We start from the raw sequence: 24,335 nt of genomic DNA on the forward strand, positions 1-24,335 counted from the left end.
AGGTTTAGAGAGAACAGGAAGGCAGTGAAGTTACAGGAGAAAGGGCAAGGGGAGTTGAGATGGAAATTGAAATCACTGAGGTTGAGAAATCGCTCAGTGCAGAAGGAGGAAGAGAGGATATATATTAGGAAACTCAGGATATGTGAAGGAAGAGAACAAAGAATTTAAAGGAGAAGGTTGGAACAAGGTGAGGTGCTCCAATGAGTGGAGGGTGACAGATGAATAGGGGAGAGAAATAATTGTAATTTGCTGAGAAGGGGCCAATGCCGAGGTTTGAGTGGGAGAGGTGATGGAAAGTATAGCCAAGCGGTAAGGCTTCACCAAGGGCAAGGTTCTGTCACCTATATGCTAAATTTCAGTCAAAGCCAAGATGTCAATGCAATCATCCACAAGAAAGTTGTAGATAAGAAGGGTCTTGTGCATGAGTGAATGGACATTCTAGAGGGGAATGTGGTGATTGTTGATGCACTGGCAGAACCCAAGGGGGCAGTGATGGGTCCAGTGGGCAGGACAGGAAAGATGTTGGCTTAATTAGCTCCCAGCGGGTGCACTGGCCGAGAAGATCGGCAAGGGAAGTGGAATTTGCAGTTGGGGTTGCTGCTCATAAGGAGGTGGCAACAGTTGCCTCGGTGGACTCTTTGGAAAATTCCAACAGACATACAGAGGGTAGCTGTGGGCTTATGCAAGGGGGTTTACAGCTTAGAACGGTTGCAGGAGAGTAAGAAGGCAGAGGAGCAGTAATGGGCTGGGATAGGGATTTGGCAGGTGGGCAAATAACAGAGGAAAGAAATTAAAGATGGCATGATTGGGTGACTGAAATGGGTAGGAGACAGGGGAGAAGGGCCTGAGAGGGGCCATGAGAAAAAAAATAGAGATAGAAGTATTGGCTTCTAGGTTAGGCAAGGATGAAGGATTAGGAAGCACCTCTCAACCAGGACCAGCAATGAAATTGTGGATTGAGATTGCATCCAGTTTTGAGAGAGTCTTGCTAGAAATTCGGCAGGTTTCTGCCCATTTAGTGCCATGGCAAAGCTGAAAAAGTCTTTTTTTTTGGCGCTAAACAAGTTGCACAAAATTTACCGCCCGACTGGAAAATTGGGCAGCGGTTTTGATTAGCGGCAGTCCCTTTTTTTAAAAACCATTTTATGACATCAATCGCCATGCAATGCTGCGTTATCACCAGGGGTGGAAAATTCGCCGATATCGCCAGTTTAATGGCGTGTTTAAAAACACGCCCCCCAAAAAAAATCAAGTCTTACCAGGTCAGACCCACGACGCACTCGGCGCTAACGGCGCCATCTTGAAAAACAGAGCAAAAGTTCATTGTATAAAAGGATTTGGAGAGAAGGCTGCATTGTGCAAGGTCAGCTTTATGTTAGTTCATAGTTCTTTTTAAGGATATTTAAGAACATTTAAAAGAATGGGGGCTATAATATCTATGCCATTATTCCTGGCTGCTTTTTCTATGCAGTATCGAGCTGGAAGAAGCCTTATTCAAGTGCATTCTGAGCATAATCAAAGAGGTTGCAGACGTATGGGGAGGAGGTCTTACCCCCCCACAAGTTTACAGGAAACAGTGCTCATACCTGCAGCTGTTTGACGCACAGTACGTTCGAAGGCTGCGCTTCCGAAAAGAGGTGGTCACAGAGATATGCCAGCTCATAAAAGCAGACCTACAGCCTACCAAAGCCAACAGGACTGCACTGCCTGTCGAGGTGAAGGTGACTGCAGCACTTGCCTTCTATGCTTCCGGCTCCTTTCAGGCATCAGCAGAGGACATATGCTCCAGCTCGCAGCACGTTACATATCGCTGCATTCGCCAGGTGACTACTGCACTGTACACACGCAGGATGGACTTTATAAACTTCCCAATGACCAAGGAGGCACAGAATGAGAGGGCTGTAGGTTTTGCATAAATTGCTGGCTTACCCAAGGTTCAGGGTGCCGTGACTGTACGCACATCGCTCTGCGAGCACCTATGGAGAATCCAGAGGTTTACCGAAACCGAAAGGGATTCCACTCCCTGAACATACAGATTGTCTGCGACCATATTCAGTGCATCCTGGCAGAAAATACCCAATTCCCAGGGAGCAACCATGATGCTTTCATCTTGCATGACAGCACTGTCTCATACCTGTTTGAGCGTCAGCCACAGGCCAGAGCTGGATGCTGGGGGACAAAGGTTACGGCCTCGCCACCTGGCTTATGATCTCCCTCCGGAACCCTCAGACACAAGCCGAGCCACACGCAACATCGTCAAAAATAAAATTGGAGTGCTCAAGCAGCTCTTCCGATGCCTGGACCACTCTGGAGGCTCCCTACAATACTCCCCTGAGCAAGTCGCTGAGTTCATTGTGGTGTGCTACATGCTACACAACTGAGCCATCATGAGAGGACAGGATTTGCCACTGAGGACTGCAGGACCTCCTCGAGGAGGAGGATCACGAGGAGGAGGAGAAGGACCATAAGGAGGATAAGGAGCCTGGCAATTAACCCATCCCACCACCTCCACCACCACCACAGAGGAGGCCTCGTGGAGCTTTTGCCATTGCAAAAGCCTTACGTCAGCAGCTCATAATTTATCACTAATAGCAGAATTTCTAGCCCTTGGAGTGAGCTTCAGTTGTAGAAATCATGAGCACCAGTGCTAGCCTAAGATGGAGGAGGTCCAATTTGCACCCTCTACTTGGCAGGCAAATAAGGCTTATTAATGCTTAAGTGGCTGTCAAATGGATTTTGATGACTAGACAGGTTACACAGGTCAGTTACATGAGGATCAGGTGAGCTTTGATGCCAGTGATCCTCAGAAAAGGTGATGGAGGCACTGAAACTACTTGATTTTGGTATGGTTCTTGTGTTGACAGCCAGAAACAGTTAAGACCAGCACTAATGGCTACAAATGCAAGGGGACAGGGCAGTATGATACTGGCTTCAATGGTAGCTGCTAGGCGTTTTGTTTGGGTTGTGCTAACTGGGTGGGAACATTTGCCTATCATAGAAGCATAGACTGATACAGCATAGAGGGAGGCCATTCGACCCATCATGTCTGTGATAACTCTTTGGTAGAGCTATCCAATTAGTCACACACACCTGCCCTTTCCCCATAGCCTGCAAATTATTCCCGTTCAAGTATTTATCCAATTGCCTTTTGAAAGTTATTATTGAATCTGTTTCCACCACCCTTTCAGGCAGTGAATTCCAGATCACAACAACTCAGGGCATTAAAAAGAACTTTCCATTTCACCTCTGATTCTTTTTCCAATTATCTTAAATCAGTGTCTGCTGGTTATCTACCTTTCTGCCATAGGAAAATATTTCTCCTTATAAGAACATAAGAATTAGGAACAGGTGTAGGCCATCTACCCCCTCGAGCCTGCTCCGCCATTCAAAAAGATCATGGCTGATCTGGCCGTGGACTCAGCTTCACTTACCCACCCGCTCCCCATAACCATTAATTCCCTTATTGGTTAAAAATCTATCTATCTGTGATTTGAATACATTCAATGAGCTAGCCTCAACTGCTTCCTTGGGCAGAGAATTCCACAGATTCACAACCCTCTGGGAGAAGAAATTCCTTCTCAACTCGGTTTTAAATTGGCTCCCCCATATTTTGAGGCTTTGCCCCCTAGTTCTAGTCTCCCTGACCAGTGGAAACTCTCTGCCTCTATCTTGTCTATCCCTTTCATTATTTTAAATGTTTCTATAAGATCATCCCTCATCCTTCTGAACTCCAACGAGTAAAGACCGAGTCTACTCAATCTATCATCATAAGGTAACCCCCTCATCTCCGGAATCAGCCTAGTGAATCGTCTCTGTACCCCCTCCAAGGCTAGTATATCCTTCCTTAAGTAAGGTGACCAAAACTGCACGCAGTACTCCAGGTGCGGCCTCACCAATATGTACTCTATCAAATCTCTTCATGATTTTGAGCACCTTTATTAAATCTCTCCTTAATGTTCTCTGCTCTAAAGAGAACTCCAGATTCTCCAGTATCCCCACGTAACTGAAGGCTCACATCCCTGGTACCATTCTAACAAATCTACTCTGCCTTGTCCTGCCACCTTCAAAGACTTGTATACATACAGTCCCTGGTCTTTCTGTTCCTGCACCCCCTTTAAAATTGCACCATTTATTTTTCAGGTGATGAATGTACCATCAGCAAACCTACACTGAGTTGGATTAGGAAGAAATGTATTCTCATAAAGTCAGAAAATAGAGTTACTATTTAGACACATGTTGCTGATACAGTTCATGGAAAGGCCACATGAAGACAAATTTAGGTAAAAAGTAAACTGATCACAAAGAGGAAATTAAAATTCTCTTGGACATTGGAATTTATCAATTGGAGAAGAATTGCGACATTTTCCAGGTATAGTGCCAAGGCTGCATTTTTCAAGAAGCAATAGCAACACCTTGGATAAAAATCACTGACTACAAGGATACTGCGACTGAATAATTTTGTTTTTTAATAGACTTCTGAGAAATAGGTACAAAGATGTTTATATTAAGTTTGCAGAGTGAACAGTTGTTGACTTAAGTCTCGTTAATATACAATCCTGAATAAATGAAAAAATACAATCAAAATTCAAATGCACAAGTGCCTCAAGTGTTCACAAAAATCTCATTAAAAGTTGGGCAGAGAAACAAAATGAGAGTTTCCATTTTCCTGCTTTAACTGTTGATACCCTAACAAGTTTTCCCTCTTCAAAATAGGCAATTATGCATTATTATTCATTGTCCTAATTTTCTAATATTTTTGCAATTACGAAGTCACACACAACAGACTAGCACCTGCTGGTATATGTAAAATCTGCTCCGAGGTTACATCTGCACTCATGTTTTGTGCTATGATAATATGCCACAACCATACTTCTGTGATCTTCAGAAATGATTTTGATCAACAACCATTGTATTCTACAGTGACATATAACCATACTTTTGCATCTGTAGTTACAACATACCCACCACATCATATCTGTGTACCCAGGCCCACAGTCCTGGCAGTTCTGATTTTTAATATCAGATTCAAGGGGGGTCGAAATTCAGGTACACCCGAAAGCTGGCGCACCTATGATTTTTAACTGGTACTCACCGCTGGAACTCTTGGTGCGGTAAGTAGATGCATTTTCAGGACTTTAAATTTTTTTCAAAGTCCTATAGAAAATGGATCATAATGGGGTGGGCCTGAGACTCAAAGCCAGGCTGACTGGCTGAAAATGAGTTGTTTGGCCATCTGTCGCTGTCGATCAACGTGGTGATGTCACAGCGCGTGTGTGTCACTGCGCGCTCTCCCCTCTGTTGAAGAGGAGAGATTCGATCATTTTTTAAACTTTGGTCACTGGGCCACCAGGGAGGGTTTCGACCAGGCCAGCCGCCTGGCACCCATGATGGGGTGCCAGGCTGCCCGTTGGCGGCCCGGCCGAACTCGAGGGCAGTATCTTGCCAGCCGATCGGTAAGTCGGCTGGCAAAAAAATTTCCACTGCGGCAGCGGCAGTGGGCCTTCCCCTTTAAGGATGGCCGCGCTATCGGGCCGCACAGTGTTCAGAGGGTGCATCGGCAGAAAAACCTGCTAGGGGCACCGCACGACGGGAGATCGACGGATCGAGCTGAAAATGGATAGGTGAGTATTTATTTTATTTTAAATTAGCGGTGCATCTACTTGGACGGGATGGGGTCCAGGCCGAAAAATCCCTGACCTGAATTTAGATCGGATCGGCCTGTTGACCCCAAAGCGGCAGCCATTTGATTTTTAGGAATCAAATTAACGGGCATTAACGGGTCTCTTTGAGATCCTGAATTTCGGCCCCAGGATATTTTAGCAAGAGAATACAATGGCCCTTCTAAGAAGCTCAGCCCTTAATCTAAAACCCCACCAATTACTTTCAGAAAATTCCAAATATGGACACCAGTAAAGTATATGCATGGCTGCTGAAAAATCAGTTCAAGATTTTCAAATTGTTGGATATATTCAGCTACATGTATCTATAATTGACAGGATATCAAATTGCAAAAATGTATCTGCTCAAACTACCTTGTGTACTCATTCTAAAAGGAATTATACATTAGTAGCACAGAATAAAGTGCTTTATTAACAAAACCCTTTATTGTCTTACAAGGACTAAAGAATGAACTTCATTGAAATATTTAGATGGAATCTTTAATGTAGGATTAAAAAACCAAGGCGTCTCACAAAGGCATAAGGAACAAAAAGATCACCAAATCAAAGAAGATGTTAAGGATGGTGACCAAAAGCTTAGTGGAATCATTTTTTTTTAAAGAAAAGTAATAAAGATGGGGAGGAAGGTTGAGAAGTGGAAAGGTTTAAGATAGAGAATTCCAAAGTGTGGAGGCGAGGCAGCTGAAGGCATTGCTGCCAATGGTGGGGCAAAGAGAGAGGGAAATGCAAAAGAAGCCAGAGTCAGAGGGTTTGGGCGGTGGAAGGTGGGGAAGAGTTGCAGAGCTGGAGGAGATTATAGAGATAGGGAAATGAAAGGCCTTGGATGGATTTAAATATGAGAATGATCATTTTAAACTTGAGGTAAAGGGGCACTGGAAGCTAATATGGGTAACTGGGGTTAGGGGTGATGGACGAGCAAGACCTGGTACCAGATGGAATATGGGCAGCATATTTTTGGATGAGCTGAAGTTTACAGAGGGTGGCAGATGGGAGACCAGCGAGGAGAGCATTGGAATATTTAAGTCTGGAGGTGACAAAGATACGGACGAGGGTCTTATTGGTAGTTGGGATGAGGTAAAGGGGGTGGCAGGCAATGTGATGGAGGTGGAGGTCTTTGTGATGGAGAGGTAGAGTTGAATGACATCAGTGCACATGTGGACCATCATACAAGGCTTAGTGTTGTAAAGGCCTAGAAATCCCAGCCTCCCTGGGTCCGTACTGAGTGTGTACGGACCCGGGAAGGCATCACAAAAGCCGGTTTTACAGCGCACAATGCGCATGCAATGAAAACCGGCTTTTCCGATCTATCAAGCTCCAGCTTGATAGATCCTCCATATCTCGGCATCCAGGACATTCGCACGGGCAAGCTTACAGTATTTACCCATATCTTGCCTAGCGGATGTCCTGAAAACTCTTGCGCCTGATAAAAGCAGGCGCATAGCCTACTTTTACAGGCACAAGAGTTTTAAAACATACAAAAACATAACAAAATAAAATTTTTAAAAACACATTTTATTGTTAAAAACCATAATTAAAAAAACTTTTTAAAAAATCTGAACTTTTTTAATATAAATAAAAGACATTAATAACTAATTTAAATTAATCTTAAATGTGTAGTGTATTTTTTCTATTTTTTATTCGTGTTTTGGTATTTGAGGGGAGTGTTTCTCAATCATAATAATGAGAACTCCTACTTACGGAGTTCCCATTATTGTGAATGAGAAAATACTGTACTTTGATTGGCTGCCCGGAGTCATGTGACTCCAGCTCCAGCTTATGTCCGTCCAGACGGCACACACTCCGAAGCGCAGTGAGTGGAGGCCTCAGGACCGGGATCTCTCATGGGCGCAGCAGGAACAAGTAAATGCGCATCTTTTTTCCCTTTTTCAGTCGTTTGCCCGCGGGAAGACCTCAACCAGTATTTCTAGGCCATTATTGGCCCAGATAGTGCAGTCAGCGGTGAATGAACAGCCATCACCATTCATTACACTTAGACTTTTTGAGGACTTTAGAGCACCAATTCATGGTCATCGGGAGTCTGATACAGCGCGGCATCCTCGACAAGTGATCTGGGACCTATGTGAACAGGTCAAGCAACAGCATGTCTCTTCAACCAATCAGATTGAAAAATCCTTATGAGGCACACAGAGTCTGAACCATAAAGTGTTAGTTATAATTATTCATTCAATGACAAATCATGTACAGAAAGCAAAATAGAGAAAGAAAGATTGGATTAAGAGACGGAGAAGTAAGAGACAGAAAGAAAAAACTTAAAAATTTAATTTTTGAAAAATCACCAACAATTATTAAAATCTGAAGGAATAAGGCTCCACACTTGTAAAAATAAAATTTCAGTGCCAGAGAAGATGTTTGACAGTAATTAAGACTTATTACTCCATTAAAAATCCACTTGTACTTAAATGGACAAGCCCTAACTTTTTCTGGCATGTTTAGTGGGGTATCTAGCGGGTAAGTACAGCAATTTCAAGCCCTTCGTGTGCTTTAATGCCAAGTCTCTTGGCGAGACACCAATATAGTGAAGCTGGTGGAGGAGCAGGGCAAATCGGATTGCAATTTCCTGATTTCTGTGCTTAACTGCACAAGGACATATGCTAGAAGTTGCTGTGCGATTTACTCCATAATAACGGTGAGTGGCGATAGTCTTACCATATATTCTTAGGGCAAAATCCAGGCCATTATAATATAAAATTTCTGCCAGTATAAAAACTAAATAATCTATGCTAATAGTATATCTTCCCAGTAACAGAAACTAAGTACTGTAACTTTGCAATTTACTCCACAGGCCCCACAGTATGGCCATTTTAAATAAATATAATTTCCCGTGACTTTCAAAATGAAGGTCCTGGATCTCAAACCTACAGAATTTTGAACCAATGTATTTAGATGTTAAAGCGAAGTGAAGCATTTCCATTTAGTTAGAGGAACAAATAACACTTATAAACTATTTGATGTAATAATCCTGGCATTAATGATGGAAGGCCTTAAATATTGAATACATTTAAGGTGGAGATAGACAGATTTTTGAACGATAAGGGAGTCAAGGGTTGTGGGGAGTAGGCAGGGAAGTGGCCAAGATCAGATCAGCCATGAGCTTATTGAATGGCGGAGCAGGTTCGAGGGACCAAATAGCCTACTCCTGCCCCTATTTCTCATGTTCTTATGCAAGGCCTGATTTTATCTGTTCACTACTTAGAGCAAAATAGTAAATGCACTCTGTAAACACTTTTAGGTGCTGCTACAAACAGTGCTGATAACCTGTACAAAACTGCAAAAGCAAGATCTAGTCCAATTCATAAATTACTCTTACTGTCACAACCTGGGAAAAAATGTGATGTGAGATGAAGGAAACAACATGGTGACTTTTGGGAATAACAACTGATAGAGTATATAGGATTGTAACTAGTAGCCATTTTTATTTTAAACTGATAAGGGGAAACAAACATTATATTCTCAAAGGATAGACTTCAATATTTCTTGTAGTTTTGGGTTCATGTTTATAGGTAGAAAAATCAATAACATTGTTAGAAAACTGAAAGGCTGATAGTAAAAGAACCAAGTATTTCACATTAGCGTTTGAATATCTGTGGTACAGACTGTTGGATTTTGTCAACTTCTTGTCACATTTAAATCTGTTGGAGCATAAGAGCAGCTCCTTCAATTTTAGATGTATAAGTCGTTATCTGTCATTGGATCAGACGATGTATTTAAAATAAAGATTCTGTTTCTGCATGGAGAATTACATCCCTATCTCCGCACCCCTCCCCCCTTTGCCTTGGGCACATTTCTGCAGTCGGTAAAAGCAGTGGTGAAATATTAATGAGCATGTCATCCATCAGGAAATTATGCAGGAAGCCGTGGCAGTAGCACAAAATAAAAAGTAAGGCTTCCCATCAAATGAGAACTGTGGCATCAACTTGTGTGGTTTGAGGCCCTTTACTTTGAATGGCATGTTGGTGAATTCCAAACTTCCTAACATAATGCTCACTGTAAGCCTACATCATTAAGGAGTGTATAATCAGTTAGTTAGGTGGATGATTATAGAGAATAATAAATAGGTAGGAGTGACTACAAGTCAATAATTTCATCAAGGTGACAGATATAACCCCCAGAACCTCCAGCTGACATTACTCCTATGAAGGTTCTTTTGTACAATACATACTGTGAAGTTTGAGGGATGGATTTACTCAGCTTTGACTCTGTTTTGTTTGCTAGCAGCAATGTCACAGCGGACATCAATGATTAGTGCCCTCTGCATCATTAACACAAGTAGACATCCACACTAAAAAAATAGTGATGTGATGAATATAACGCCACTGATCAACAACGATCAACAGCTCATCAGCAAACTAGTTCCAACAACCTGAAGAATTCCAAAAACATTGTCTTGCTTTACACTTCTAGGAAATCCATTTTTATTTCAGTAATGATTTTTTTCTCTATTATCAGGTGAGAAGACCACATATTGTGTGCTCCTGTATTTCCAGTGGGGAGCAGTGCTCACAGGCAGCAGATGGTGGGAAATCACGATTGTGCAGACTACAATTTTTCATCCATTCATTTCAATGGACAGAAAATCACAGGCTGTTCAACCGCAATTTTCTGCCACATGCTTCTTACGAGCATCGCTCCCCGCTGGAATCCAACCTATTATATTTTCCAGTAAAATAAATCTCTTTCCTGGAGTGCATAAGGGATGGTTTTCTAGACCAATATGTCGAGGAACCAACTAGGGGGAGGCCATCTTAGACTGGGTGTTGTGTAATGAGAGAGGATTAATTAGCAATCTCGTTGTGCGAGGCCCCTTAGGGAAGAGTGACCATAATATGGTGGAATTCTGCATTAGGATGGAGAATGAAACAGTTAATTCAGAGACCATGGTCCATAACTTAAAGGCACCAAGTTTCCACACGCGGCAAAACAGGCGCCCCGCTCGCCGAAAACGGCGCCAAAAAAGAAAACGCGCTATTCTCGAGCGCCTTGCAGCTCCATGTCTGCCTGGCGCGGCGTGCAGGGGGCGGAGCCTACCACTCGCACCGATTTTGTAAGTGGGAGGGGGCGGGTACCATTTAAATGAGTTTTTTTCGTGCCGGCAACCCTGTGCGTGCGTGTTGGAGCGTTCGCGCACGCGCAGTCTGAAGTAAACATTGGCACTCGGCCATTTTTGAAAGTGCTGCAGAAAACGTGAGGATTTGTTTCTTGGACCCCTGCAAAGGCTAAAATTTTTAATTTTCTTCATATTTGTGTGTGTGAGGGAGTGCTTTTAGCAGCATTGCTAATTAAATCACCTGCTGAAATCAGTGAGTTCAGCTTTTCACTGCTAAACTTGCAGAACCGGTGCCTGCAAATTAAGGACTGTGTGTTTGGAGAAATAAAAGTGCCAATTCAAATTTGCAATGGATCAACGTCCACTAAGAACAAAGAATTTCTTGCATGAGGAAGTGGAGATATTAGTCAATGTAATTGAGCAGAGATGGCAGGAGCTAGATACTAGCAACAGCGGTGAGCTCTAATCAATTCTCTCCTATGCAGTGAATTGATGGCAAACCATTGCATAATATGTTGTGTTGACAATGCAGCACCCATTCTGCAAATTTAAATATAAAACTGTCTATGTGGCTGCCTCTCCCTGTCCAAATGGCCTCAGTCCCCCTCACAGCTCGAAGGCTGCTGCTGTATCTTTGGCTGCCGGCCAGCCACTGATGCCGCCCCTAAAGCCCCTCCCGTCGGGACTGACGCCACACCACCCCGCTGTTTGAAAGGCCTGCAGCTCAAGTGGAACGCTGCTTGCTGCCTGCCTGCCCCTCCCTCCCGTCGGGACCGACTCCACACCACCCCGCTGTCTGAAAGGCCTGCAGCTCAACTTTCACACAGGTAGGAACATGGTTTATTTAATCTTTTCTTTGCTTATAAATGTTTATTCAGGTTGGATTTATTTGTATAATATTTGTATAAGTATAACTAAGGATTTATTGTACAATTTAATGACTTCCCCCCGCCCCACCTCGTTCCGGACGCCTAATTTGTAATCTGCGCCTGATTTTTTAATGTGTAGACAAGGTTTTTTCAGGCCTACAAAAATCTTCACTTGCTCCATTCTAAGTTAGTTTGGAGTACGTTTTCACTGTGGAAACTTTCAAATCAGGCGTCAGTGGCCAGACACGCCACCTTTTGAAAAAAAAATTCTGTTCCAAAGTGAAACTGTTCTACCTGACTAGAATTGCAGAAATCTTAAATGTGGAGAATTGCGATTTCTAAGATACTCTGTTCTCCACCAGTTGCTCCTAAATATCAGGAGCAAATCATGTGGAAGCTTGGGGCAAAAGAAGGGTAACTTTGAAGGTATGAGGCTTGAATTGCCTAGGATAGATTGGCGAATGATACTTACGGGGTTGACTGTGGATGGGCAATGGCAGACATTTAGAGACCGCATGGATGAACTACAACAATTGTACATTCCTGTCTGGCGTAAAAATAAAAAAGGGAAGGTGGCTCAACCGTGGCTATCAAGGGAAATCAGGGATAGTATTAAAGCCAAGGAAGTGGCATACAAATTGGCCAGAAATAGCAGCGAACCCAGGGTCTGGGAGAAATTTAGAACTCAGCAAAGGAGGACAAAGGGTTTGATTAGGGCAGGGAAAATGGAGTACGAGAAGAAGCTTGCAAGGAACATTAAGACGGATTGCAAAAGTTGCTATAGATATGTAAAGAGAAAAAGGTTAGTAAAGACAAACGTAGGTCCCCTGCAGTCAGAATCAGGGGAAGTCATAACGGGGAGCAAAGAAATGGCAGACCAATTGAACAAGTACTTTGGTTCGGTATTCACTAAGGAGGACACAAACAACCTTCCGGATATAAAAGAGATCAGAGGGTCTAGTAAGGAGGAGGAACTGAGGGAAATCCTTATTAGTCGGGAAATTGTGTTGGGGAAATTGATGGGATTGAAGGCCGATAAATCCCCAAGGCCTGATGGACTGCATCCCAGAGTACTTAAGGAGGTGGCCTTGGAAATAGTGGATGCATTGACAGTCATTTTCCAACATTCCATTGACTCTGGATCAGTTCCTATGGAGTGGAGGGTAGCCAATGTAACCCCACTTTTTAAAAAAGGAGGGAAAGAGAAAACAGGGAATTATAGACCGGTCAGCCTGACCTCAGTAGTGGGTAAAATGATGGAATCAATTATTAAGGATGTCATAGCAGCGCATTTGGAAAGAGGTGACATGATAGGTCCAAGTCAGCATGGATTTGTGAAAGGGAAATCATGCTTGACAAATCTTCTGGAATTTTTTGAGGATGTTTCCAGTAGAGTAGACAAGGGAGAACCAGTTGATGTGGTATATGTGGACTTTCAGAAGGCTTTCGACAAGGTCCCACACAAGAGATTAATGTGTAAAGTTAAAGCACATGGGATTGGGGGTAGTGTGCTGACATGGATTGAGAACTGGTTGTCAGACAGGAAGCAAAGAGTAGGAGTAAATGGGTACTTTTCAGAATGGCAGGCAGTGACTAGTGGGGTACCGCAAGGTTCTGTGCTGGGGCCCCAGCTGTTTACACTGTACATTAATGATTTAGACAAAGGGATTAAATGTAGTATCTCCAAATTTGCGGATGACACTAAGTTGGGTGGCAGTGTGAGCTGCAAGGAGGATGCTATGAGGCTGCAGAGTGACTTGGATAGGTTAGGTGAGTGGGCAAATGCATGGCAGATGAAGTATAATGTGGATAAATGTGAGGTTATCCACTTTGGTGGTAAAAACAGAGAGACAGACTATTATCTGAATGGTGACAGATTAGGAAAAGGGGAGGTGCAACGAAACCTGGGTGTCATGGTACATCAGTCATTGAAGGTTGGCATGCAGGTACAGCAGGCGGTTAAGAAAGCAAATGGCATGTTGGCCTTCATAGCGAGGGGATTTGAGTACAGGGGCAGGGAGGTGTTGCTACAGTTATACAGGGCATTGGTGAGGCCACACCTGGAGTATTGTGTACAGTTTTGGTCTCCTAACCTGAGGAAGGACATTCTTGCTATTGAGGGAGTGCAGCGAAGGTTCACCAGACTGATTCCCGGGATGGCGGGACTGACCTATCAAGAAAGACTGGATCAACTGGGCTTGTATTCACTGGAGTTCAGAAGAATGAGAGGGGACCTCACAGAAACATTTAAAATTCTGATGGGTTCAGACAGGTTAGATGCAGGAAGAATGTTCCCAATGTTGGGGAAGTCCAGAACCAGGGGTCACAGTCTTAGGGGTAAGCCATTTAGGACCAGAGAATGGTGAACCTGTAGAATTCTCTACCACAGAAAGTTGTTGAGGCCAATTCACTAAATATATTCAAAAGGGAGTTGGATGAAGTCCTTACTACTAGGGGGATCAAGGGGTATGGCGAGAAAGCAGGAATGGGGTACTGAAGTTGCATGTTCAGCCATGAACTCACTGAATGGCGGTGCAGGCTAGAAGGGCCGAATGGCCTACTCCTGCACCTATTTTCTATGTTTCTATGTTTCCTTTCTAGTTACACAAGAAACCAAAAATAGTGGAAGTAGTGATTTAAAAAAGCTACAAATTCCAACCAGAAATCATCAAGGAGGTACACATACTGGGATTTAGTTATAAACTGAGTAAGTCTCATTCTTTGTTCATTATATCTTTGTAACCCTCAGCATTTTACAGCCTTCCAACCTACTCAGACATCAGCTATCTTTATTGACTACTGTCCAGAAAAAACACTGATTTTAATATAGAAACTTCAAAATAAACAGAAATATTACATTCACTGCAGAAACAAATCCCTTGTAAATTCAAGGCCTAATAATTTTATTGGAAAATAGCATTAGATAGTCCTTTGCAACATCTTGTTTACACTGTCAGATAGGAAAACATTTATGTTATCACTCCTCCAAAGAATTTAGCTCCTTAACAGGTCAGGGGTTTTCAAACTTTTCTGCATGATGTGGTGGGAAGAGGACGGGGGGCGGGTGCAGGAACTCCCTGTGAATACTGATCATTCTCAAATCTCCGATAAATAGTAACGCACTTGTGAGGCCTCTGGTCTTAACTTCTGAAAGACAGTGTTGGCCTCCCAAAGAAAAACAGTATTATCAGTGTATCATTATTATTCAGTAACAGGAAAAAGGTGCTAATAAGTCAACAAATAATGACAAATCCAGAAATTTGATTAACTCAGGAACTTAATCATAGAATCTTATGTCGTGGATGATGACCTTAATATTCTACTGTACAATCACCAGTTGATTTACTCATCACAGAACATATGAAATGTTCTATGAAATGGTGATAGAAGGGGCTTTCATGTGCGGAATGGGGAAGAAGGGGAAGTACTGACATTGCGGGGTTAATTCTGACCCCGAAAACATGTAGTCAATAAAGATAACTGATGTCTGAGTAGGTTTGAGTCGGGTAGGAGATTAAATGTTAAACATCTGAAACAGGAACCCAACCCACCTCGAACCCGTCCAGTTCCAGTTTTAACAGAGACAGTATGGGTTGCAAGCGATCCATCTACTCTCAGGATGCGGGTCAGTCATTGAAACCTTTTAAGGAGGCTGCATACCTCCACTTTTACAATGCTTCTATTTTTAACTGCTCTCAAGCAGTTCTCGCCTCCTTTGGGAAGCCTGGCAGGTAAAAGAAAGCGAGCAGGCTGGATCCATCAGGTAAGTGCTTTTACTGCATTGTTTGTAGGCCAAGAGGAGCAGGAGTGTTTCCTCCAGGCCCAACAAGCTATGCTGGAAATCCTAGCTCATCGAATCTGTTATTTCCTGTCTGTTAAATTACAGGACTTAATTAATGTCCTCTCCTCATGCCCACTTCGTGCTCATCTTGACCCTATGCCCACTAAACTGTTGACCACTCAACTTCCCATGTTAGCTGACATTATAAATGATTCTCTTCCTCAGATACAACTCTTTATTCCTTCATCCAAGTGGTGAAAATCTGAGGCCCCAGTACAGATACCTGGGGAACACCACTTGTCACTTCCCGCCAACCAGAATACATTCTCTTTATCACTATTCTCTCTCTCCTACTTACCAACGAATTACCAACCCAGGTCACAAGGTTACCTCCAATTCCATACGCTTTTATTTTTGCATATAAACTCTTGTACCGAACCTTATTAAATACCTTCTGGAAGTACCTTCAGTAGACAACATCTATAGACACTCCCCTGTGCATCATGTTAGTAAACTCCTCAGAAAATTCAAGTAGATTAGTCAGACATAACCTACACTTCACAAATCCATACTGACTCTCTTTAATCAGCTCATACTTGTTCAAATGCTCAGTCACTCTGTCCTTGATGACAGATTTCAGTAACTTCCTCTCAACTGACAGGTCTGTAGTTTCCTGGTTTCGCCCTCCCTTCCTTCTTAAATAATGGAATGACATTATCAATTTTACAATCCATAGGCACAATTCACAAATCTGGAGAGCTCTCTGCAACCTTGACATAGTCAATCATACCACCCCCCTCCAATGCTTTTACTCTGTTATTCAACTGAGTGAGATTGGTTCCACTCATACCGAGCCAATCATAACCAGAGCAACAGCAATGGCTTCTCTTCCAGCCCTTGCACCATTATCTCTGGAGGCCCCCTCCTATTTCTCATCTGCATGCTGCCCCTCAGGTATCTAAAGGCATTGCATCAGATTCCACATGAACATTGACAACACAGAGCTCTACCTCTCCACCACATCTCTGGACCTCTCCATTGGCTTTGCGTTGTCAACCTGCTTGTCCAACATCCGCTCCTGGATAAGTTTCCTCCAGAAAAGACCAAAACCATAATTTTGACTCCCAACAATTCCATATTAATATACTATTAAATAATATACGGTTCCCACCAATTTCATCCCCCTCCCGACTGTTCACAATCTCAGCGTCTTATTTGATCTTGAGCTGAGCTTTTGATCCCACATACTCTCCATCACAAAGCGGATGACACTAAGTTGGGTGGCAGTGTGAGCTGCGAGGAGGATGCTATGAGGCAGCAGAGCGACTTGGATAGGTTAGGTGAGTGGGCAAATGCATGGCAGATGAAGTATAATGTGGATAAATGTGAGGTTATCCACTTTGGTGGTAAAAACAGAGAGACAGACTATTATCTGAATGGTGACAGATTAGGAAAAAGGGAGGTGCAACGAGACCTGAGTGTCATGGTACATCAGTCATTGAAGGTTGGCATGCAGGTACAGCAGGCGGTTAAGAAAGCAAATGGCATGTTGGCCTTCATAGCGAGGGGATTTGAGTACAGGGGCAGGGAGGTGTTGCTACAGTTGTACAGGGCCTTGGTGAGGCCACACCTGGAGTATTGTGTACAGTTTTGGTCTCCTAACCTGAGGAAGGACATTCTTGCTATTGAGGGAGTGCAGCGAAGGTTCACCAGACTGATTCCCGGGTTGGCGGGACTGACCTCTCAAGAAAGACTGGATCAACTGGGCTTGTATTCACTGGAGTTCAGAAGAATGAGAGGGGACCTCATGGAAACGTTTATAATTCTGATGGGTTTAGACAGGTTAGATGCAGGAAGAATGTTCCCAATGTTGGGGAAGTCCAGAACCAGGGGTCACAGTCTAAGGATAAGGGGTAAGCCATTTAGGACCAAGATGAGGAGGATCTTCTTCACCCAGAGAGTGGTGAACCTGTGGAATTCTCTACCACAGAAAGTTGTTGAGGCCAATTCACTAAATATATTCAAAAAGGAGTTAGATGAAGTCCTTACTACTAGGGGGATCAAGGGGTATGGCGAGAAAGCAGGAATGGGGTACTGAAGTTGCATGTTCAGCCATGAACTCATTGAATGGCGGCGCAGGCTAGAAGGGCCGAATGGCCTACTCCTGCATCTATTTTCTATGTTTCTGTGTCTATGTTTCTATTACTTACTTCCATTTCCATATCATCGGCCGTCTCAGCCCATGTGCCGTGGAAAAACCCTCACCCATGCTTTTGCCACCTCCAAATTCGACTATTCCCATTCTCCACATTCCATAAACTTCAGCTCATACAATACACTGCTGCTCATATCCTAACTTGCACCAAGTCCCACTCATCTATCACCTCTGTGTCCACTGACCTACATTAGCTCCAGGTTCTGAAATACCTTCAATTTAAAAATCTCATCCTCGCTCAAATCACACCAAGCCTTGACCCTCCCTAACTTTGTAACCTCCTCCAGTTCCACAAATCTCCAAGAACTCTGCATTCCTTCAACTCTGGCCTCTTGCGCATCTCCCAGTCCATTTGCCACACCTTTGGAAGCCCTAAGTTCTGGAAATCTCTCTGCCTCTTCACCTCTCTCTCCTCCTTCATCTACCTTTTAGACCATGCTTTTAATCAGTGTCAATTTTTGTCTGATGATTGTGCTATTGTAAAGCATTTTGAGATGGTTTCTATATTAAAGGCACTATATAAATTAATAAATGCAAGTTGTTGTTGTTCTTTCACTACATGACATGACATGACATGTTGTAGAATCACCAGCAACAGATACAGAAGGTACATACTGACCAATTAAATAATAAAGAACCTGCAAATGTTATATAAAGAACACCACTGTCTTCATGGAATTTCCAGACAATTTAGGAAGTTAATATTTCTTTGCTATAGAAAACATTCCTTTAACAGCACTAATAAATTTATAAAATCTACACATTTTAATCTTCTCAAGTTGTGATATCTTTAATAGTATTACTTTTTACGAGCAATAGCCATGATGTCGACTTCTAATATCTGTACATTAAATGTAACCGAATTAACAAGAGAGAAAATCTAATATTATGCTTTATTCTGTTAAATGGCAATATAAGATAAAATAACCCTGGCACTCAAATTGTCTTTGAAATATTATTGGTACATTTTTCTTCAGATTCTTCTTTAACATTAAATGCTAACTCAAGTTCTGTAAGTTAAAAATTTAAATGAACATATCAAGGATAATTGAGGGATATTTGAAAGTTCAAGAAAAGACTGAGAATTTGTGAAGTTCAAACCATTTTGCGGCCATCTCTGTGTCACTTAGTTTTCACTGATACTAAAACATACATTCAAAATAGCATCAGGTTTAAAATCTCCTTTTCTGTAATTATTCTTCCTATCTTCTATTGGGAGGCTATATGAAGTAATTAGATTGACTCTAGCAGTTGCTGATTGTTCTCACTGAAGATGTCACTCTTTGACCCTAGAGAAGGAAAGCTCACCAAATAAGCATCAATGGATAGTGTAAGGGGGTAGAGTACTGCAAAGGGATAAAGTATTGTCACCAAAGTGGAAGTAGACAGACAGATGGTCACTAAAGTGGGTACTGAAGGTCGTGAATTGATCTGACACGTAAAACGGTCCAGATTAAAGGGCTTATCAGTATTAGGAGGTTGCGAGGAGTCGGGAGTTCCTCCACCTCACGTAGGGATTGTAATATATCGCCTATTGACAGATTGTATGTAAAACTCGCTTATAAAACTCGCTTACAAATGGGTTTTTGGAGAAAGGCTAAGAAGCAAAGCTTGATGGTAAATGAACCATCAACTATGTTGAACTTTAGTACAGACTGATAGAAAATGGAAACTTACATATTCAGTACACTTACCAAGGACAGTAGGGAGTAAACTGTCTGGAAACATAGATTGTAGCAGCACTCATGGGAACGAGATAGTTTTGACTGGAGTTCTTGGGAAAGGGATAATATTGGCTGATAAGAAACCAGGTGCATAGCAAACCCTGGGAAACAAGGTTAACCAACACGTCATGAAGAACTGAGGCAAAGTTGACACTGTAGGACAACACATTCCAAATGGTTGACATGTGATGGGAGATGGACAGGTTGGAAAACCACTCAGCAGCCATTCTGATAAGGGTCTATGAATCAATGAAGCTCCGCTGATAAGCTGTAGGCCAATCGGTGGTCATAGAAGTTTTATAGGAGGGTCGCACACCTCGAAAAACTGTATAACTGTGCATGCAGAAATCCTTGTATTTCAAAGGATTCATCGGAACACCTCCCCTGCATATGCTTGAATAAAGATCAGTGAACCGAGGTTTTAGCTGAGTGATTCCGTGGCCACTATTTGGGCGGGTGTCGATCCCTTATTTCAGGGAAACCACCTTGAAGAAGAGAAGTCGTCTTTTTACCCCAACAGGTAGGATAAGACTGTCCAAAGCTGTTTGAACCAACTAACTTCCCAAGGAGCACTGCTGTATGCAGAGGTTTATAGGTCTTTTGGCAGACAGGAATAGGGAGGTACACATTGACCTTTTAAATGCTAGTAACAAAATCTGTCATAGGAACATAGGAACTGGAGTAAGCCATTCAGCCCCTCGAGCCTGTTCAATGAGATCATGGCTGATCTGCGATCTAACCACATAAACCCGCCTTTGGCCCATATCCCTCAATAGTTTTGGTTTACAAAAAGCTAGCAATCTCAGATTTAAAATTAACAACTGATCGACCATCAATTGCCATTTGCAGAAGAAAGTTCCAATCTTCTACCACCTTTGTGTGTAGAAGTGTTTTCTAATTGCACTCCTGAAATGTCTGGCTCTAATTTTTAGACTGTGCCCTCGTCCTAGGGGCCAAAATTTCCCTGTTCTGCGCCTCCCGGGGGGCACAAACATGGCGCAAAACTATTTTTGGTTGGGGGGGCGGGGGGCGCTCCCAGCTCCCAGCTGGAGTTAGCTACGGAAATTTCCACCTTGTAGCCGAAATTGCACGTGAGTTAATGGTGGAAATTTCCTAGCCCTGGACACGGCCCCAACAGGAAGTGGAGTGCACGATATTGCACTCCACTTCCTGTGAGGGGCAATAACCCAAATTTCGCAGCTAGGGCTGGACTTGTGCGCCGGGTGCAGGAATTCCCGTCCGACTCGGTTACCACCCACAAACAGGGCATAACCCAATTTCGCTCCACTAGAATCCCCAACCAGCGGAAATAGTTTCTCTCTATCTACCCTATCTGTTCCCCTCAATATCCTGAAAATTTCGATCAGATCACCCTTTAACCTTCTAAATTCGAGGGAATACAACCCTAATTTGTTTAATCTCTCATCGTAACTTAACCCTTGGATTCTGGGTATCATTCTGGTAAACCAAGACTGTACACCTTACAAGGCCAATGTATCCTTCCTAATCTGTGGTGCCCAGAACTGCTCATAGTACTCTCAGTATGGTCTAATCAGGGTTTTGTGCAGCTGCAGCACAACTTCTAACCCCTTGTACTGTAGTCCTCTAGATATAAAGGCCAGCATTCCATTAGCCTTTTTGATTATTTTCTGTACCTGTTCATGACATTTTAATGATCGATGTATCCGAACTCCAAAGTCTCTTTGAACATTCACTGTTTTTAGCTTTTCACCATTTAGAAAGTACCCTGTTCTATCTTTTGTAGGTCCAAAGTGGATGACCTCACATTTATTTACATTGAAATCCATTTGCCACAATTTTGCTCATTCACTTAATCTATCAATATCCCTTTATAATTTTATGCTTTCATCTACACTGCCTATAATGCCACTTACATTTGTGTTCTCGGCAAATTTGGATCTATGACTTTCTATGCCATCATCTAACTCGTTAATAAATATCTTGAATAGTTCAGGCTCCAACACAGATCCCAGTGGGACACCACTAGTCACATCCTACCAATTTGAGCACCTACCCATTATCCCTACTTTCTAGCTCCTGCCACTCAGTCACACATAGGAGGTATATTGGGAATATATGGAATAGGACTAATACAAAAGCAAAATACTGTGGATGCAGGAAATCTGAAATAAAAACAGAAAATACTGGAAATACTCACGAACAATGTGCCCTCTAATTTATTTTCCTTGCACAGTCCCTTTAAATTTTCCGCGCAGTGTCTTTTCCAGCCGCAACGCTTGATGTGTGTCCAAGCAGTTTAGAGGGAATGTTGCTCAGCAGTTCAGGCATCATCTGTGGAGAGAGAAACAGAGTTAACGTTTCGTCAGAAGTTCTGACGTAAGGTCATCAAGCTGAAACGTTAACTCTGTTTCTCTCTTCACAGATGCTGCTTGACCTGCTGAGTATTCCAGCATTATCAGTTTTTATTTTAGGAACAGGAGTAGGCCATTTAGCCTCTCGAGCCTATTACACCATTCAATGAGATCATGGCTGATCTGTGACCTAACTCCATATACCCATCTTTGCCCTATATCCCTGAATACCTTTAGTGAACAAAAATCTATCAATCTCAGATTTGAAGTTAACAATTGACCCAAACTGCTATTTGCCTAAGAGTGTTCCAAACTTCTATCACACTTTGCGTGTTTCCCAACTTCACTCCTGAAAGGCTTGGCTCTAATATTTAAGCTATGTCCCCTGGTCCTCGACTCAATAACAAGCAAATAGTTTCTTACCATCTAAGTTCCCTTTAATATCTGACAACTTTGATCAAATCACCCTTAACTATCTAAATTCCATGGAATACAACGCTACTTTGTGTAATCTCTCTCAGTAATGTAATTCTTGGGAGTCCAGGTATCATTTTGGTAAATCTTCAGTGCACTGTCTCCAAGGCCAATATATCCTTCCGAAGGTGTTACACCCTCAGTATGTTTCTTTGAACTCAAGCTAGCGGAGAGCTGGCGAGAGAGTCATGCTGAAGCTTTTAGAAAGGTGACAAAACACAATTACTACACTTAAGATAACTGATATGAAGAGACACGGAATTCGCTGGGAACAAAGCCTTTTTTGACTATTTTGCAATTTGGCCCAAAAGGGCATTGGGATCACCTCAGGTTTCTGGCCAATAGATCAGGGCAGATGTTGCTAAAGTGCCCTTGCAGGCTCAATGGGCTCAATTTTTCCCAAAGCATTTTTTTGGCATACTTGAAGAATTATGCCCAATTTTTGGAGGCCCAAGTATGCCAAAAAAAAGTGTTGTAAGTTTCCCCACTGAATCTCTTCATTTTGGCGTGGCTGAACCCGAGGGGGGTGGAGCCTTGATCTGCGCGAAAAAGATCTGGCTGCCATGGTAACCAGGGAAACAATGCGAGCTGAGGCTGCAAAATGAAGCATACAGCCACATAAGAACATAACATAAGAACATAAGAATTAGGAACAGGAGTAGGCCATCCGCACCCTCCAGCGAGGTGGCACTTGTACCTGGTGTCGGACCATGTGCAGATCCCTCCTCTATCGCAGTCTCAAAGTCTGACACTTTCTCCATACACTACAACTGGCGACGAGATACAGATAGCGAACCCAAAGATGCAGAGAACAGTGGGCATCCTGGAGAAATTCTCGGAGTGAGATGATTGGGAATCGACCAATACGTCGTGGCCAACAAGCTAGATGGGGAAGAGAGCGCTGCCAAACGTAGAGCGACCCTCCTCACCGTCTGTGGGGCACCAACGTATGGCCTCTTGAAGAATCTGATCACTCCAGCGAAACCCACGGAGAAATCGTACGACGATTTGTGCACACTGGTCCGAGAGCATTTGAACCCGAAGGAAAGCGTTCTGATGGCGAGGTACCGATTCTACACCTACAAAAGATCTAAGGCCAGGAAGTGGCGAGTTATGTCGCCGAGCTAAGACGCCTTGCAGGACATTGCGAATTTGAAGGACATTTGGAGCACATGCTCAGAGACTTTTTCCTACTTTGCATTAGCCACGAAACCATACTTCGCAAACTTTTGATTGTAGAGACCCCAACCTTGCGTAAGGCCATAGCGACAGCCCAGGTGTTCGTTGCCACCAGTGACAATACTAAGCAAATCTCTCAGCACACAAGTGCTGTTACAAGTACTGTGAACAAAGTGATGTTGTTTTCGAATCGTACCGGACAGGGCAGGTCACACAGACCTGCAGCTGCACATCCGCAGATGTCTCAGAGTCCACCATCAAGGGTGATGAAGGCAAGGCTATTAGCACCTTGTTGGCGCTGCGGGGGTGATCATCGTTTCCATTCATGCCGATTCAAAGGATACAGTTGCAAGGGCTGTGGAACAATGGGACACTTCCAACGAGTGTGCAAGCGAGCTGCTAGGCGTGCTAGGCCTGCTAAACCTGCAAACCACCATGTTGCAGAGGAGGACAGATCCACGGAGGATCACGACGAAACAGAACCTATGATAGAGGAGGCAGAGGTACATGGGGTGCACACATTCACCACGAATTGTCCCCCAATAATGCTGAATGTTGAACTAAAGAGACTCCCGGTGTCAATGGAGCTGGACACAGGCGCGAGCCAGTCCATCATGGGCAAAATGACTTTTGAAAGGTTGTGGTGCAACAAGGCCTCAAGGCCAGTCTTCACTCCAATTCACACGAAACTAAGAACTTACACGAAAGAACTGATTCCTGTAATCGACAGTGCTACCGTAAAGGTCTCCTACGATGGAGCGGTGCACAGGTACCAGGCGATAGTCCCACGCTGCTCGGCAGGAGCAGGTTGGAAAAGATACGTTGGAACTGGGGCGACATCCGAGCGCTATTGCCCGCTGACGACACTTCATGTGCACAGGTCTGAAACAAATTTCCTTCGCTGTTCGAACTAGGCATCGGGAAATTCCAAGGAGCAAAAGTGCAGGTCCACCTAATTCCGGGGGCGCAACCCATCCATCACAAGGCGAGAGCAGTGCTGTACATGATGAGAGAAAG

At 43.3% G+C, this 24,335-nt stretch overlaps 1 protein-coding gene across 7 annotated transcripts in view; it reads right to left on the minus strand.

Moving 5' to 3' along the window:
• Positions 1-24,335, minus strand: part of fars2 (phenylalanyl-tRNA synthetase 2, mitochondrial) — a 628,185-nt gene that overhangs the window by 435,575 nt on the left and 168,275 nt on the right. For 2 of the 7 annotated variants that reach the window (XM_070880367.1, XM_070880366.1), the window contains one exon: positions 21,512-21,645. The exons of the other annotated variants lie outside the window; for them this stretch is intronic. The gene's annotated coding sequence lies outside the window, so the exon portion shown is untranslated. The remainder of the gene's footprint in view (positions 1-21,511; positions 21,646-24,335) is intronic. 7 annotated transcript variants of the gene reach the window in all.

Source organism: Pristiophorus japonicus, chromosome 5 (assembly GCF_044704955.1).
Source record: "Pristiophorus japonicus isolate sPriJap1 chromosome 5, sPriJap1.hap1, whole genome shotgun sequence".
Lineage (NCBI taxonomy): Eukaryota > Metazoa > Chordata > Chondrichthyes > Pristiophoridae > Pristiophorus > Pristiophorus japonicus.